Below are 14,692 nucleotides of genomic sequence, written 5' to 3'. Positions count from 1 at the left end.
TCAAGTAATGTCTTGAATTAACCCTCCAAAAGGTCACTCCGGAGAGTGGCTCGAATGCCGAAAGGTTACTCTGAGCCATCGGAAGGTGACTTATTTACCGGAGCGGTCACAATCCGGAAGGTAACTTCCTTGCCCGAAAGGTTACTTCATACAACATTTCGGAAGGTGGAAAGTGGCATATGCTGCAAGGCCAGCCAATTTTCCGGGACATTCGTGCTCATGTACACGAGTCAAAAAAAAAAAACTAATTTTGGGTTTTACAAAGCTTTGTAAAACCCAAAATTAGTTTTTTTTTTTTGACTCGTGTACATGAGCACGAATGTCCCGGAAAATTGGCTGGCCTTGCAGCATATGCCACTTTCCACCTTCCGAAATGTTGTATGAAGTAACCTTTCGGGCAAGGAAGTTACCTTCCGGATTGTGACCGCTCCGGTAAATAAGTCACCTTCCGATGGCTCAGAGTAACCTTTCGGCATTCGAGCCACTCTCCGGAGTGACCTTTTGGAGGGTTAATTCAAGACATTACTTGACTTTGTAAAACCCAAAATTAGTTTTTTTTTTTTGACTCGTGTACATGAGCACGAATGTCCCGGAAAATTGGCTGGCCTTGCAGCATATGCCACTTTCCACCTTCCGAAATGTTGTATGAAGTAACCTTTCGGGCAAGGAAGTTACCTTCCGGATTGTGACCGCTCCGGTAAATAAGTCACCTTCCGATGGCTCAGAGTAACCTTTCGGCATTCGAGCCACTCTCCGGAGTGACCTTTTGGAGGGTTAATTCAAGACATTACTTGAGGGGGGGGGGGGGGGGGGGGGGGGGGGGGGGGGGGGGGGGGGGGGGGGGGGGGGGGGGGGGGGGGGGGGGGGGGGGGGGGGGGGGGGGGGGGGGGGGGGGGGGGGGGGGGGGGGGGGGGGGGGGGGGGGGGGCTTTGTAAAACCCAAAATTAGTTTTTTTTTTTGACTCGTGTACATGAGCACGAATGTCCCGGAAAATTGGCTGGCCTTGCAGCATATGCCACTTTCCACCTTCCGAAATGTTGTATGAAGTAACCTTTCGGGCAAGGAAGTTACCTTCCGGATTGTGACCGCTCCGGTAAATAAGTCACCTTCCGATGGCTCAGAGTAACCTTTCGGCCATTCGAGCCACTCTCCGGAGTGACCTTTTGGAGGGTTAATTCAAGACATTACGAAATTAATTTCAGATTAATTCTAATTTTTAATTCCAGAATTAATCTCCTTGGTAATGGCTGAAAGTTTTGAAGGTTACAATATGGATTTTAAACAAAAGTTGAATGCCATGATTAAATGCTATTTAATCCTATAACCCTATATAAACTTGGTTGAGAAGTAGCATTTTACACAGTTTGAAATACACTTAGAAAACTAGCTTTTTACCTCTCGAAACTCTGCTCTTCTTTCTTCTCAACCTCCTGTGCTTATCCAACGTTCTGGTTCGCCGGGTTATAAGTTTGAGTACTCATAACTTAGAACCGTAGTACGTTTTATCCTGAGAAACCTAGATAGCAACACTCCTAGCACATTGGGAGGCGGTAAATAAGGTTTTAAGGAGATAGTGCAGCAAGAGTACAAGACTCGTACTTACAACCTAGCCTAGATTCATTCCCTTCGTCCTTGCCTTCTTTGTTTCCAAAGATGATGATGATGATGATGATGATGATATTACTATTACTATTACTATTACTATTACTATTACTATTACTATTATTATTTCTAGGGTTTTCCACTTACAACCTTAAAATCTTATTTTCCGTTCTTGATTCTTGAATTTCCTTGAAGAAATGGAGAGCTTCCTTGAATTTCCTTGAACAATGTTGTTGAGAACAACAGTGGTGGGAACAACAACAATGTTGTACATTCCCAAGCGCCTGCGAAATGTTGGCTCACATACCAGTGGGAGTACCGAGGGGTGTATCCCCACGATGCGGGTACCTTCGGTACCAAGTGACTCGACTGAAAGGCTGGAGAAGTTCATGAGTCCAAACTTCAAGAGGTGGCAGCAAAAGATGATGTTCTACCTGGCAACTCTCGGCTTGGCATGGTTCTTGATCGAGAGGTTTCCTGAGTTAAATGAACAGGATGATCCACAATCCGTGATGGCTGTTAGGCTTTTTAAGGATTCGGATTTCCTATGCCGCAACTACATCTTGAATAGATTGTGTGACGTGCTATACGATGTATATCATAAAATTGGCACAACGAGAGCACTGTGAGAAACCTTGGATCATAAGTATAAAAGCGAGGATGTTGGCGCAAAAAAAAATTGTTGTCGGCCGAATCTTTGACTTTAAAATGGTTGATTCCAAAACCGTGCTAAGTTAGGTTGAAGATTTGCAATTAATGTTCGACGAGATTCATGACCAGGGCATGGTGATAAGTGAAGCCTTCCAAGTGACATCTATGATCCACTTGTTGCTTCTAGGATGGAAAGACTTCAAGAACTACCTAAAGCATATGCGGAAGGAGATGAACATGGAGGACCTAATCTAGCGACTCAGAATTGAGGAAGAGAACATGAAAAATGACGGGAACCCAATTTTCCCAAAGAACAAGGGAATTCAACATTTTAATTCTTTCAAGCAATCTACAATCAACGGTTAATAAACTAGTTTGAGACCACTGTCCAGGCAAGGTATCCACCAGTGAGTCAGTCAACAACTCAACAACTGGAACTCTGGAAGAGACTCTGGAAGAGTTAAGAGACTCAACAACTCAAGAGTCAAGAGATGAAGAGACTCATAGAGAATGCTAGAACAGGTTTGTGAGAACATAGAGTTACAAAGACAGAGTCCACACCCCACAGTCTATTGAACGGGAGAAGCGAGAAGTTACAAGACAGAGTCCACACCCCACAGTCTATTGAACGGGAGAAGCGAGATGACTGAGATTTGAGAAACCCTAAGGTGAGAACTAAGAGAGAATGAGAGATTGCGCAGTCGGTCTCGGAGTGAGAACAACGTCGTTTAGTACTAAGCATGCCTAATCGTAACGGGATTTGGATGGCGGTTCGGATCAATTGTATTGTCCTGAGATTTGAGAAACCCTAAGGTGAGAACTAAGAGAGAGTGAGAGATTGCGCAGTCGGTCTCGGAGTGAGAACAACGTCGTTTAGTACTAAGCATGCCTAACCGTAATGGGATTTGGATGGCGGTGAAATTTTTGGATGGCGGTTCGGATCAATTGTATTGTTCTACATGAAATTTCCCAGCATTCCGTCGGGTTGGTCGAGTATGCACACCCCTACATGAAATTTCCCGGCATTCCGTCGGGTTGGTCGAGTATGCACACCCCTACATGAAATTTCCCGGCATTCCGCCAGCGTACTAAGATTTTTTGGTGTGGACATAAGGTGGAGGTCCACCCATGTTCGCTCTGGGAGGCACGGGAGCTGGCCTAGGGGGAATCGTCACTTGTGGGAATTGAACCCAGGTTTTCCTGGAATTCTTCCCCACAAAGAGAGCTCATTTGCCACTTAAGCTACCCCATTGGGTTCGGGTACAAGATGCACTACCTTAATGCCTAGTGTCGTACAATAATCGTCAAAAGCTGATTAAGTGAATTCAACAGCGTTATCCATTCGCACATGTTTAATAGGATAATCGAGGAATTGAGCATTTCATTCAATAATATTCCCAATAAATTTGGTGAATACCTTGATCCTAGTGAACAACTCTTTCAAGTGTATTCATTGGGTGGAAGCATTTATAAGGACCATAAAATATTAAAATGGTTTAGATAATGGGTGAATTGGTCTACAAATGTCGCCTTGTAACCTTTGAAGGAAAATAAGCGACTCAAATATGAATTTAGATCATGAAGGACGTGTAATAAATTTCATGGTTGAAAAAATCGCTAGGCATTCCTCGGGCGCCTAGCGCCTAGGATGCCTAGGCGGCGACGATTAATCGGTGGCGCTAGGCGCCCATGTATTTTTTATTCTTAAAAATTTGTTTAAAATCTTTTAATTTTTAAGACTAATAATTATAAACTATTTAATACTTTAATAGTTAATCCTAGAATATTAAATATTAACCTAAAAATTATCTAGAGTTTAAACAATTTAAGATTATTTAGCTCAAAACGATGTTGTTTTAAGTGAAATAAGTCATTTAGAAAAAAAGAACAATAGCTAATCGGCTGACTAGGCGGCCTAGTTGGTGCCTAGGAGGCTTATGCGCAAGCTTGGTAAATTCACGTTTAGTGTTAACAACCATGATCAACATCGAAGATGCATATCGTGCTGATAACGCATTGTGGTTAATTCCCTTTAGCTCGTAGCGCTCTCTGGTGAAATAGATTGGATGAATAGTATAATGTAAAGAGCAAAACAGGGGCCAAGAAAGACAAAGTGTAATGGCAACAATTTCATTTCAACTTTTTAGATCAGTACATAACAAGGAATATATATAATTACATTTGTAATGGAAAGCAATAATGATAAACATAATATAACCGTTTTGACCGTTACACAATCAAGCCCTAATGCCCAAAATCAATTATATTATAACAAAAATGACATTTACAGATCACCGAAATCTTTTTTTTTTTTTTTTTTTTGAATAAGAATGGAATAGTATTAATCAAAGAGATAAACTCACAAGACAGAGAAGAGGGGAATAGCAAGAACGCTACCACCCAAAGCCAGACTGAGAGCCCGTAACATATGATACAACATAGTTACCAGGTTCGCTGACAAAACAAACAATAAAAGTAAACTAAGACAACATAACAGATTAGCAAAGATGAAAACAATGCCTAATAAATAATACGCTACACACCAGCTTGATCAGTGTTCCTTTGACGAGAAGCTCCCATTTGTTTCCATGTAGCAAATTGACACATAGCAGCAGTCCTCACCTCACCAGGATCCCAAACAGTATTACTCCAAATTAACTCATTTCTACGTTTCCAAATATTCCAAGCCAAAAAGAAAGCTTGCACCTTAGCATTATCTAGTATTCAATAATTTCAATTGATAAGAGTTAATTCTATTTTTGGTCCTAGATTTATAGGTGACAATTTACTTTTAGTCATTTTTTCTTCAGAACATCCACTTTTGGTCCCAGTATTATTGTGGCATGGCCATTTTTGGTCCTCTATCAACAAAACAATTTAAATGTCGTTAAATAAAAAGACATTTCAATATTCAATTATGAATTTTTCAAAAAGTAAACATAAAAAATTTAGTGGGTCAATCTATTTTGTATATAAAAAAGATCAAAATGCCCTAGTATTTAACGACATTTCAACGATTTTGTTGACGACGGACAAAAAATGGTTATGCCACAATAATACTAGGACCAAATGGAGATTTTCTGATAAAAAAGAACTAAAAGCGGACTACCACCTATAAATCTTCATATAAATTAAAAATTTCAATAAAAAAATTTCAAAATAGTTAAAAGTTAAAGACCCCTCGGAACCCCCCCCCCCCCGCCAAAAAAAAAAAAAAACACATAAAGAAACAAATAAAGGATACAAAATTATTTCAGCGGTTAATCACACTTTTATATTTTTAATTTATTAAGCGTTTAGTAAATAAAAAAAAGTATATGGAAAATTAAAACAAACAAATTCAATATTTATTATTTTAGTGATGAAATTAAATTTAATTTTTAGTGGTTTATTATGTGATTATTATTAGTATATTATGCTCTCAAAAAAATTATTAGTATATTATATTATATTATATTTTTGGACATAATGATAATAATGATAAAGTAAAGTGTAATTTTTAGAAAAAAAAAAATTATTCATATCCATAAACCACGTACAATCACAAGATTTGAAATGAATAGTGGGTAAGGGGTGCCATTTTTTAGGTACAAATAGCATTTCCCAAATATCAAGGAGATTGTTTGTCTGAGGTACCAAGTAACACAAGTGCCATGTTGTACTAGCCTAACCACATATGTCTGGTTATATTCGATGCTGTTATATTATTAGATGCTGTTAGCACTAATAGCAACCGCACAACTTACCATGAGTAAATACCATAAAACTTCTTTTTATATATTATTAAACTATTGTATATTTGTATATTATACTATAAATAATTAAATGCCCGCAAAGACTAAAATAATATCTTAGGGTGTATGTGTATGATATAAGTCATGCAAGAAAGCAACAATAATATAATGATAATGTTACTCGAAATAAGCATGAATTGACACATGCCCCAATTAAGGTTGATAAATCCAACTGCGTGCTTCTTTCCGTCATTTACTGGATCATCATAAGCTAATTGAATAGAATTAGTTAGATAACATCCCACCTGCTTCATCATTCATTGGCTAATTATCACACTAATTCAAAATTGAATAACGACTAAGCTATCATATGATGTGGCGTTTAAGTAATGCAACATTGTCTAATCCCATATGCAAAATGCTCATCTCATGCTCTTGCGGTTTCAGCTAGAACTGAGTATTTAGGAAAGAGATTAATATTTGAAATTTGATAGCGACAGTACGAGGATTATACCCAAAATGAGTAGATTCGATCCATTGTGCGCACCGACATTTGGTCATGTATGCTGAGCCACTGAATTATTGTGATTTATATTCTTCCATATACTTCTTCGGTCGTGATTTACATTCACACATATATACTTTGTCGGATCGGAATGTGCGAGCCCTTGAGATTGGGAGAAGAAAATGGTGGCCTCAATATCTCCATCCGGACTCCTTTATTTTACCATTATTCAAACCCTATCTAGCCCTTTAATATAATATATATATATATATATATATATATATATATATATATATATAAAGCATTCAAATAGACAAATAAACAGGTAGGCCACACATAAAAAGAAACGTGGTCCTCATAGATTTATATTTAAAGAAAAACATTATACTGAAAACGAAAAACGTATGGGGCAGGTTGCTCGATATTTTTTTTGACAGACACTCAATTTCATGCAAAACATTTGCTCCAAAATATTAGTTCAATAACTAGAATACCGTACATTTCAGTATTGTATTCTAATTTCTTATGAGATTGACATATTATTATATCATGAGTAATTTTTTCATTTTAAGTCATATCAAAATTTTGAGCGTCACTCAGAATAAATACTTGTCTATGTATAATTTGAAAACATATATAATAATTAGTGACGAATGAAAATATTAAAGTTTATACATTTTTAAAAATAAAACGTTTATAAGATAGCCACAAAAATAGAACTTAGGGAGTATAATACTCACAATGTGAAGGTTATGGTGATATTGGAGGGTTGTAAGAAAGAATGAAATTTTTAGGTTGATGGATGGATGGATGGATGGATGGATGCAGCTTTGTGCATGCCGTCCAAAAAACAGAAAACTACACGACGTCTTTAGAATATTTGGCAGAGCTTAGTGAAGTTGAAATTTCAGGTACACTTCTGGAACGTGTGCCTTTCTATAAAATATACTTTGATTCCCTACTCTCCACTCACTATCACAAATTAGTAATCCTTTTTTTTTTTTTTGAGAATAGATAATATATTAATAATAACTTCCAACGATTACAACAAAGCACAAAGAAATAGTAAGCCATTTCTTACAGTCAGATACAACTTTCCTAGCTAAGCTAAAAGAAACTTGATTTGCAGACTGTGTTGCAAATTGGAAGCTTTCCTTGAGGAAATTTGCTGCTCCGTTAGCGTCATTTGTAGCCTGGCTAAATATAGGCAAGACTAGTTGGGCAGTCTTGCACACCACCTGAGTACTCATCTCCATTTTTATGCTCATTGACAACACTCCCTTCTCCATAACATGGTTCAGAAGAGGCTCTTTTTTGTTGTCATCTCATTGCCCAGGATGGATTCCATATTCACCATGACTGTTATAATCAATAAGCGCTCCATGAAGACCTCGTCAAAGAAACGAGAGGAAGACAACTCGTGAAAGTAACGAGAGGAAGATGCAATCTGCAAGAAAAACAAAACAAAACAAATTAGTAATCCTTAATTTTATGAGATTAGACACACAACATGCATTGCCATAAACGCACGCGGGCAAATAAATACACACACATATATATGAGAAAAAAGCCTCAGGTGAAAAATGAGAAAGAATCTCAGCCCTAGATAAAAAAAAATCGCCACCTACGAACTTCAACAATGTACACTGTGAGGCACAATATATATATATATATATATATATATATATATATATATATATGTACATATATGTATACACACACATATAGGGGCACACTCTAATGAGAACAAGCTCCCAGGAGATAAATAAGAACCGTTTACAATTGTCCAGATGACTAGATCAACGAATCAGATGTAATTAATTCTAAAAAAATAACGCGGTGACATTTTCGTAAATAACTCGAACTTTGGTGCAAGTAAATGTGTTATAAGTGCAAGTATTTGGTGCACCTTTGCAAGTAAAAAGTGCAAGTAAAATCTCTTATAGGTGCACCTATTTTCACTTACAAGATCAAGTAATTTACCTTGTTAACATTCACGCACCTATGTGCATCTAATTATAATGTTAGATGCACTTAGTGTTAGTGTTTTAAGTCTAAACGCCACTGATGTAATCGACTGATTTATTATGACAAATTAGTTGGTTTTAAGTTTAGAGTTTCTCAATATTAAGAGTTAAGACCTGAACGATCAGACTCTACACCAGAGCGTCCAGAAAGTATCCATTGGACTTCACCAACTTATCTTCGTTGATCTAGCAGAGCGGTTACATGTAAAGCGGTGTGATTACAAGAAAGCCCCTATCATATGGACACCTCAAATGGTATACCGGTAAGAAGCTACGAGGATATTCAAGTTAAGGATTACCGTGTCTACCTAAGTCAGAGTATTGTTTAAAGAAGGAAGATGGTTCAAGTATTAATAACGTGATGGATGCAATTTTAGCGGTGGATTGAAAGAAGTAGGTGTTAAAACGGAAAGATTTCCGAGTATCGTTCTCAAAAGGACGGCAATGAGGGAATTTGAGCGGTAAGGGGATTAAGCACAAGAGTGTTTAGTGTTCGAAAGCTAACCCAAGCATAATAAGAAATGCGCATGAAACATCATGAAAATAAGGGACAAAACGTTGGAAACAATCAATTGGAAAGGAGGATTTGGATCTTGCAACTCATATAGGTATCCTTGATTTCCTAAGATATTAGGCTAGCAACACTTAGATTATGAAAATGAGACAAGGTCACAAACACCATTGCCACTCTCGTGGTCAATGGACTCTCTCCTAGACCGTAATGTCATCCTCATGATCACTAGGCTAAAAGAGGCATTTTGTCAAACACGTTGTGTGCCTCTTGTCTTCCGCTCTCCCTTTTCTCAAAGGTGAGAGGGAAATGTGCTAGGCTAGGCTAAGGAGTAACTCTACTCTCGTAGATGAGACTCCTTCTCCAAACACCTCTCATATAGGTTGATCACCCCTACACCAGAGTCAAAGTGGATCACCACTCACACAATCAAACTCATAATCAAGCAATTGCAAAACCTAATTGATCTATTCAAAGCTCAAGAATATCCGTACAAAATGCTCAATCCAAATCCACAAAGATCTATCTAATCATACTTGGAATTGAAATAGCAAAAGGCAAAAGTAATGACAAGAAATTAAAAGGAAGACTTAGCTAGGAATTGAACTTTGAACTTGAACTTGAATGTTGATCTCAATCTTGCAACAATGGAATCCTTCTCTAATTCTAATCTAAACCTAAGAATTGCAATTGGAGTGAATTGGGAGAGATCTCTCTAGGCTAATCCTAGAAAGAGAAATATTCTAAACTGATGTAAAATTGAAATGTGATGGATCCCCTGCAAAATGGCTCAATTCCCCTTTTAAACCTTGCCCAACAACTAAAATTTCCGCGATGGACGCGCGCTGGACGCACGCTGGATGCGCGTCCACGGTGCTTCTGCTGCTCAGACTTCAAACTTCTGCGGGCTGAAAATTGGACGCGGGCGTCCACCCCGCGTCCGCAGCAGATTTCTGTTCTGCTGTGCCAACTTCAGAGAGGTGTGTATTGGACGCCGGCCTGGACGCGCGTCCAAGGCCTATTTTGCCTTCCAACTTCGGTTTGTAAATCCTTCTCCGAAATGTTGCCATGTTCTGCCTTTTTGCACATCTTTTTACCTACAAAAGGATTAACAAAGTGTGGAACAAAGTCCAATGACAACAACAAGCATTCTAACGCGATAAAGGGGCAAATCAAACACAAAAGCTTTCAATTGTGCACAAGATGATCCTAAAACGACCTTATAAAGATGGCATCTTTTGCACTTATCACAACGCAATTACGAGTTTTGACTTGAAAGATAACCATTTCTTCCTAAACACTAAAAGATCATCTCTGACTACTTCATCTTCTCAAGAAATGAGTTATGAAAATCTAAGTTGAAGAACTTGAGAAGGCAACCTGAAGCTTAAACTATAGACGTAAAGACCATGCAGCTGTGGTGCAGTGTAGAGTGAGTCAACAAGGCGAACTACGACAGAGTGGTTCTCCAAGAAGAAGACTTCTTTGGACTTCTGACAATCTACTATAGTCTTAGTCAGTTAGCTAGATACCCTGTGAAAGGTCACTTGGGTGAGATTGAACTGTCTCTTACCTTCTGTACTTTGGGTGTTGAAGATAGTGGATTGGACGCACTGATGGTCGTCCCCCAAATGTAGATACACGCTGTATCGAACTCGATAACTAATTCTTTGTGTCATTTAGTTTCTGCCTTTATATTCCGCACTTTATTATCTATACTGATGCATGATTTGAGCAATATATATCTAGAGTTTGAGAATGATAATCAAGGTATAGATTAGGCAGAAAGTCAATCAGTCATTAAAGAATATTAAGTTTAGTAAAATTTCATTTGGTATCAGAGCTTTTAAGTTTAAAAAGTGACTTGATCCGTAGGGATGTTAAAGTTTTACTACATATCTTGATATTCTTGTCTAACAATCGTGATATTGGTTTTAAGTTGATAATCTCGAAATTATCTGCATAGATCTTGTGTGGTCTGCTTTTGGTTATTTGACTTATAAATGGATAGAAACATGAAACCACATCAACACTGGATGAAATTCTAGACTCCGGAAGAAAGGCATCCAACAACAGAATTGGAATAGGTTTTGAAAGAGGTCAACCATCAAAGTCTAACACCGTGTTTGTTAAAGGATATTCCACTGTCTCAAGCACAATGAGGTCAGAAATACCAGTTCAGCAGTCCCTTCACTCAAAGAACAAAGGAAAATATGTCAGATTGAGAAAATACAATCCAACCTATCACTACTGGCACACAAAAGGCCATACTCGAGCAGAATGTTATTACTTCTACAAGGATCAACGAGAAGAGAAATATCAGGTGAAAAATATTACTCCTTTCAAGAGATAAATATGGGTCAGAAAGGGTGAAATAGTATGTTATCCAACTATAGTTCGCACTAGCATCATGTCTAAATTCACAACTCAATCCCTGAAACAAAACCTAGCCACTCATTCTACAAATTGAAAACATCATTTAACCTTGATTCAACAAATTGAGGTAATTGAAATAGAAATCAACCTAGGAAAGTATATTACCTAATGAATTGAATGTAAAATCCAAATACAATTGTCTTCTAATGTGATCTTCAAAGTACAAATTGAGTAACTAGAGAGCAAAGTACAAGAGAAAATCTATGTTCTAAGTATTAGAAATCTAGGAAATTCTCTTGCTATAAATGACTAACTCCTGAAAAATCTAAGAACTCCCTCTAAAATATCTAATCCTAGCCTTAAATAGCCTTTCCTCCAAAGCATCATCTTCAAGTTCCCGTTGAGCAAAATCTATGATCCAATCCACGAGCGTGGTTTGCTCGTGGATTGATCACTTAACTTTTCCACTTTCTCATCCACGATCGTGGATCGGGGTGTGGATTTTTCTGTTCCCCATCCACGATCCAATTCACAATTGTGGATCCTCCAACTGCTGGGATCCAATTATGCTTCATCCTAAATAAACCATAAAGGATAACAATTTAGCACAAATCAATAGGGGTGAGCAATTTACCGAAATTTTTCAGTTAACCGGTCGAACCGAAAAATTTCGGTTAACCATTAACCGAACAAAAATATTCAGTTCGGTTAATGGTTAATAGAATCTTGAAATTTTGGTTAACGGTTAATTCGGTTCGAAAGGTTGGTTAACCGAATTAACCGAATGATTAACCTAATTTATATATACATATACATACATATATATATACATATATATGTACATATGTATATATATATACATATATATATACATATGTATATATATATATATATATATATATATATATATATATATATATATAATTAAATATAAATACTAAATACTAAATACTAATTTGAAGTTATGGATGATTTATATTTTATTAATTGAATTTATTATTTTAGGTGTTATTTTTAGAATTTTATATTTTAGGTTTAAAAAGTTCAGTTAAACCGATTAACCAAAAATTTTCAGTTCGGTTAATTTGGTAACACAAACTTCGGTTTGGTTAACGGTTAAAGGTTTTAAAATTTTGGTTAATTCGGTTTGGTTAAAACGGTTCGGTTAACCGATCGGTTAACCAAATGAACACCCCTACAAATCAAGACCTTCAAAACCCTTAAATATAGGTGTTTTTGGCATCTATTACCTACCCCGATCATCACCATAGTCGCCTTATACCTCATCATGTGGACATGTGGGTTAGAGGTCTAGTGTACGCATTGATAGTTGGGAATCTGAAATACCTAGGAAGAGGCGTGCCTATTATACTCAGGGTAAATAGTGTGGTTATCCTTACTTCGAGTTTAGGTGACTGCTCTCTTGCCCCCATTTTCTTCTTTAATTCCTCTATCTTCTTCTACAACCGCTCTAGCACCTCTTTTTTCTCGTTTGGGGTTGATTTTTGCACGTATGACCGGTGCGGAGTTGGCCCACTAAATTCACCCACCCTTTTCGACTGTTGCAACCGGTCTCCCTCACCCACTATCCTGGTTCCGTCGTGGTGTGGTCCCTTGGTAGATGGCCCCTCGGCCCTTGGCTATAGCTCTAACCTTTTTCAGGCAGACAACTTCTCACATAACTGCTCTAGTGATCGTAATGCAATAGAGTGACTTCGAAACAAACAAAAATAAATTTGTTTTAAGATCATCTTCAGGGATGGCCGTTTATGCATAAACAGTGAANTATATATATATATATATATATATATATATATATATAATTAAATATAAATACTAAATACTAAATACTAATTTGAAGTTATGGATGATTTATATTTTATTAATTGAATTTATTATTTTAGGTGTTATTTTTAGAATTTTATATTTTAGGTTTAAAAAGTTCAGTTAAACCGATTAACCAAAAATTTTCAGTTCGGTTAATTTGGTAACACAAACTTCGGTTTGGTTAACGGTTAAAGGTTTTAAAATTTTGGTTAATTCGGTTTGGTTAAAACGGTTCGGTTAACCGATCGGTTAACCAAATGAACACCCCTACAAATCAAGACCTTCAAAACCCTTAAATATAGGTGTTTTTGGCATCTATTACCTACCCCGATCATCACCATAGTCGCCTTATACCTCATCATGTGGACATGTGGGTTAGAGGTCTAGTGTACGCATTGATAGTTGGGAATCTGAAATACCTAGGAAGAGGCGTGCCTATTATACTCAGGGTAAATAGTGTGGTTATCCTTACTTCGAGTTTAGGTGACTGCTCTCTTGCCCCCATTTTCTTCTTTAATTCCTCTATCTTCTTCTACAACCGCTCTAGCACCTCTTTTTTCTCGTTTGGGGTTGATTTTTGCACGTATGACCGGTGCGGAGTTGGCCCACTAAATTCACCCACCCTTTTCGACTGTTGCAACCGGTCTCCCTCACCCACTATCCTGGTTCCGTCGTGGTGTGGTCCCTTGGTAGATGGCCCCTCGGCCCTTGGCTATAGCTCTAACCTTTTTCAGGCAGACAACTTCTCACATAACTGCTCTAGTGATCGTAATGCAATAGAGTGACTTCGAAACAAACAAAAATAAATTTGTTTTAAGATCATCTTCAGGGATGGCCGTTTATGCATAAACAGTGAAACAACTAGGCACAAAGATATAGGAATTCACTGGAAGATAAGTAAATAACTGAAATAAGAGTTGGGAAATACGGAGGATAATAAAATAACAAGGATAGGGGTTGGAATGAGGAAACATTGATTTTACGCCAGACTAAAGATTAAGGGTAGTTAAACTCAACCTTGAGTTCAAAGATTGCCAACACCAACTCAATGTATTAACGTTCCTCTTTTGAGTTTCATATTAGGCCAAATCAAAATAAAAGGGTTATCCCACTTTTGTGACGCTATTAAGTTCCCACAATAGGTTCGAGCAATCTTGACCTTTAACATTCCCTACTTTTGTAGGTGAACCTAAGGGTCGTGCGAAGGAGTCTAGTGAGACGTTAACGATTGAAAGATGAGTATATGGGTATATTAACTCGTGGACTCCTTGCTCGAACGATTGTCAAATCTTGTACTAGAAATGGATTGACAATGTTGTACACACATTCAAGAACACAAGAGCGTATCAAGAACCCTAGATTGAGTTTTTAACCCTCTTATGCAATATACATTAGATTAGACATAAAATATATTGTAAACCTCAATCCAATCCCTACACAAAACTACTCACTCGTCATA

This window comes from Ipomoea triloba, chromosome 3 (assembly GCF_003576645.1).
Source record: "Ipomoea triloba cultivar NCNSP0323 chromosome 3, ASM357664v1".
NCBI classification, from domain to species: Eukaryota; Viridiplantae; Streptophyta; class Magnoliopsida; order Solanales; family Convolvulaceae; genus Ipomoea; species Ipomoea triloba.
This window is presented reverse-complemented; position numbering follows the sequence as displayed.